The sequence below is a fragment of the Heterodontus francisci genome, unplaced genomic scaffold, assembly GCF_036365525.1.
Source record: "Heterodontus francisci isolate sHetFra1 unplaced genomic scaffold, sHetFra1.hap1 HAP1_SCAFFOLD_69, whole genome shotgun sequence".
In the NCBI taxonomy this organism is placed as follows: domain Eukaryota; kingdom Metazoa; phylum Chordata; class Chondrichthyes; order Heterodontiformes; family Heterodontidae; genus Heterodontus; species Heterodontus francisci.
Genome location: NW_027140851.1, coordinates 6,669,897 through 6,675,909, shown reverse-complemented (window position 1 = coordinate 6,675,909; position 6,013 = coordinate 6,669,897).

Here is a 6,013-nt window from a genome sequence, read left to right as displayed (position 1 = left end):
CACACTGACACCAAGTAACAAAGACATACACTGACACCACGTAACAAAGACATTCACTTACACCAAGTATTTTGACATACACTGACACAAAGTAACAAAGACATACACTGATACCCAGTAACACAGACACACACTTACATCAAGTAACACAGACACACACTTACACCAAGAAACAAAGACATACACTGACACCCAGTAACAAAGACATACACTGACACCAAGTAACAAAGACATTCACTGACACCCAGGAACACAGACACACACTGACACCTAGTAACAAAGACACACACTTACACCAAGTAACAAAGACATACACTGACACCCAGTAACACAGACACGCACTGACACCAAGTAACAAAGACATACACTGACACCCAGTAACACACACTGATAAACAGGAACAAAGACATACACTGACACCCAGTAACACACACTGATACACAGTAACAATGACATTCACTGACACCCAGGAACACAGTCACAATCTGACACCAAGTAACGAAGACACACACTTACACCAAGTAACAAAGACATACACTGACACCCAGTAACACAGACACACACTGACACCAAGTAACAAAGACATACACTGACCCCCAGTAACAAAGACACACACTTACACTAAGTAACAGAGACATACACTGACACCAAATCACAAAGACACACACTGACACCCAGTAACACAAACAAACAAACACTGACACCCAGTAACACAGAGAAACACTGATACACAGTAACAAAGACATACACTGACACCAAGTAACACAGACACACACTGACACCCAGTAAAAAAACATACACTGACACCAAGTCACAAAGACATACGCTGATGCCCAGTAACGAAGACACACACTTACACCAAGTAACACAGACATACACTGACACCATGTAACAAACACATACAATGACACCAAGTCACAAAGACATACACTGATACCCAGTAACACAGACACATACTTACAGCAAGTAACACAGACATACACTGACACCAAGTAACAAAGACATACACTGACACCAAGTATTTTGACATACACTGACACCAAGTAACAAACACATACAATGACACCAAGTCACAAAGACATACGCTGTTACCCAGTAACACAGACACATACTTACAGCAAGTAACACAGACATACACTGACAACAAGTAACAAAGACATACACTGATACCCAGTAACACAGACACACACTTACACCAAGTAACAAAGACAGACACTGATACCCAGTAACACAGACACACACTGACACCAAGTAACAAAGACATACACTGACACCCAGTAACACACACTGGTACACAGTAACAAAGACATTCACTGACACCCAGGAACACAGACACACACTTACACCAAGTAACAAAGACATACACTGACACCAAGTAACAAAGACATACGCTGATGCCCAGTAACAAAGACAGACAATTACACCAAGTAACAAAGACATACACTGACACCAAGTAACAAAGACATACACTTACACCAAGTAACAAAGACAGACAATTACACCAAGTAACAAAGACATACACTTACACCAAATATTTTGACATACACTGACACCACGTAACAAAGACATACAATGACACCAAGTCACAAAGACATACACTGATACCCAGTAAAACAGACACACACTTACAGCAAGTAACACAGACATACACTGACACCAAGTAACAAAGACATACACTGACACCCAGTAACACAGACACACACTTACACCAAGTAACAAAGACGGACACTGATACCCAGTAACACAGACACACACTTACACCAAGTAACAAAGGCATACACTGACACCCAGTAACAAAGACATACACTGACACCAAGTAACAAAGACATACACTGACACCCAGTAACACACACTGATACACAGTAACAAAGACATTCGCTGACACCCAGGAACGCAGACACACACTGACACCAAGTAACGAAGACACACACTGACACCAAGTAACAAAGACATACACTGACACCCAGTAACACAGAGACACACTGACACCAAGTAACAAAGACATACACTGACACCCAGTAACACAGACACAAATTTACACCAAGTAACAAAGACATACACTGACACCCAGTAACAAAGACACACACTTACACCAAGTAACAGAGACATACACTGACACCAAGTCACAAAGACACACACTGACACCCAGTGACACAAACAAACACACACTGACACCCAGTAACACAGAGAAACACTGATACACAGTAACAGAGACATACACTGACACCAAGTAACACAGACACACACTGACACCCAGTGAAAAAACATACACTGACACCAAGTCACAAAGACATACACTGATGCCCAGTAACACAGACACACACTGACACCCAGTAAAAAAACATACACTGACACCAAGTCACAAAGACATACGCTGATGCCCAGTAACGAAGACACACACTTACACCAAGTAACACAGACATACACTGACACCATGTAACAAACACATACAATGACACCAAGTCACAAAGACATACACTGATACCCAGTAACACAGACACATACTTACAGCAAGTAACACAGACATACACTGACACCAAGTAACAAAGACATACACTGACACCAAGTATTTTGACATACACTGACACCAAGTAACAAACACATACAATGACACCAAGTCACAAAGACATACACTGATACCCAGTAACACAGACACATACTTACAGCAAGTAACACAGACATACACTGACAACAAGTAACAAAGACATACACTGATACCTAGTAACACAGACACACACTTACACCAAGTAACAAAGACAGACACTGATACCCAGTAACACAGACACACACTGACACCAAGTAACAAAGACATACACTGACACCCAGTAACACACACTGGTACACAGTAACAAAGACATTCACTGACACCCAGGAACACAGACACACACTTAGGCCAAGTAACAAAGACATACACTGACACCAAGTCACAAATACATACACTGATGCCCAGTAACACAGACACACACTTACACCAAGTAACACAGACATACGCTGATGCCCAGTAACAAAGACAGACAATTACACCAAGTAACAAAGCCATACACTTACACCAAGTATTTTGACATACACTGACACCAAGTAACAAAGACATACACTGACACCAAGTAACAAAGACATACACTTACACCAAGTAACAAAGACAGACAACTACACCAAGTAACAAAGACATACACTTACACCAAGTATTTTGACATACACTGACACCACGTAACAAAGACATACAATGACACCAAGTCACAAAGACATACACTGACACCCAGTAACACAGACACACACTGACACCAAGTAACAAAGACATACACTGACACCCAGTAACACAGACACACATTTACACCAAGTAACAAAGACATACACTGACACCCAGTAACAAAGACACACACTTACACCAAGTAACAGAGACATACACTGACACCAAGTCACAAAGACACACACTGACACCCAGTGACACAAACAAACACACACTGACACCCAGTAACACAGAGAAACACTGATACACAGTAACAAATACATACACTGACACCAAGTAACACAGACACACACTGACACCCAGTGAAAAAACATACACTGACACCAAGTCACAAAGACATACACTGATGCCCAGTAACACAGACACACACTGACACCCAGTAAAAAAACATACACTGACACCAAGTCACAAAGACATACGCTGATGCCCAGTAACGAAGACACACACTTACACCAAGTAACACAGACATACACTGACACCATGTAACAAACACATACAATGACACCAAGTCACAAAAACATACACTGATACCCAGTAACACAGACACATCCTTACAGCAAGTAACACAGACATACACTGACACCAAGTAACAAAGACATACACTGACACCAAGTATTTTGACATACACTGACACCAAGTAACAAACACATACAATGACACCAAGTCACAAAGACATACACTGATACCCAGTAACACAGACACATACTTACAGCAAGTAACACAGACATACACTGACAACAAGTAACAAAGACATACACTGATACCTTGTAACACAGACACACACTTACACCAAGTAACAAAGACAGACACTGATACCCAGTAACACAGACACACACTGACACCAAGTAACAAAGACATACACTGACACCCAGTAACACACACTGGTACACAGTAACAAAGACATTCACTGACACCCAGGAACACAGACACACACTTAGGCCAAGTAAAAAAGACATACACTGACACCAAGTCACAAAGACATACACTGATGCCCAGTAACACAGACACACACTTACACCAAGTAACACAGACATACGCTGATGCCCAGTAACAAAGACAGACAATTACACCAAGTAACAAAGACATACACTTACACCAAGTATTTTGACATACACTGACACCAAGTAACAAAGACATACACTGACACCAAGTAACAAAGACATACACTTACACCAAGTAACAAAGACAGACAATTACACCAAGTAACAAAGACATACACTTACACCAAGTATTTTGACATACACTGACACCACGTAACAAAGACGTACAATGACACCAAGTCACAAAGACATACACTGATACCCAGTAACACAGACACACACTTACACCAAGTAACAAAGACATACACTGACACCCAGTAACACAGACACACACTTACACCAAGTAACAAAGACAGACACTGATACCCAGTAACACAGACACACACTTACACCAAGTAACAAAGGCATACACTGACACCAAGTAACAAAGACATACACTGACACCCAGTAACACACACTGATACACAGTAACAAAGACATTCACTGACACCCAGGAACACAGACACACACTGACACCAAGTAACAAAGACATACACTGACACCCAGTAACACAGACACACATTTACACCAAGTAACAAAGACATACACTGACACCCAGTAACAAAGACACACACTTACACCAGGTAGCAGAGACATACACTGACACCAAGTCACAAAGACACACACTGACACCCAGTGACACAAACAAACACACACTGACACCCAGTAACACAGAGAAACACTGATACACAGTAACAAAGACATACACTGACACCAAGTAACACAGACACACACTGACACCCAGTAAAAAAACATACACTGACACCAAGTCACAAAGACATACACTGATGCCCAGTAACACAGACACAAACTGACACCAAGTAACAAAGACATACACTGACACCCAGTAACACAGACATACACTGACACCAAGTAACACAGACACACACTGACACCCAGTAAAAAAGACATACACTGACACCAAGTCACAAAGACATACGCTGATGCCCAGTAACAAAGACACACACTTACACCAAGTAACATAGACATACACTGACACAAAGTAACAAAGACAGACAATTACACCAAGTAACAAAGACATACACTTACACCAAGTATTTTGACATACACTGACACCAAGTCACAAAGACATACACTGACACCAAGTAACAAAGACATACACTGACACCCAGTAACACACACTGATACACAGTAACAAAGACATTCACTGACACCCAGGAACACAGACACACACTGACACCAACTAACAAAGACATACACTGACACCCTGTAACACAGACACACATTTACACAAAGTAACAAAGACATACACTGACACCCAGTAACAAAGACACACACTTACACCAAGTAACAGAGACATACACTGACACCAAGTCACAAAGACACACACTGACACCCAGTGACACAAACAAACACACACTGACACCCAGTAACACAGAGAAACACTGATACACAGTAACAAAGACATACACTGACACCAAGTAACACAGACACACACTGACACCCAGTAAAAAAACATACACTGACACCAAGTCACAAAGACATACACTGATGCCCAGTAACACAGACACACACTGACACCCAGTAACAAAGACATACACTGACACCCAGTAACACAGACATACACTGACACCAAGTAACACAGACACACACTGACACCCAGTAAAAAAGACATACACTGACACCAAGTCACAAAGACATACGCTGATGCCCAGTAACGAAGACA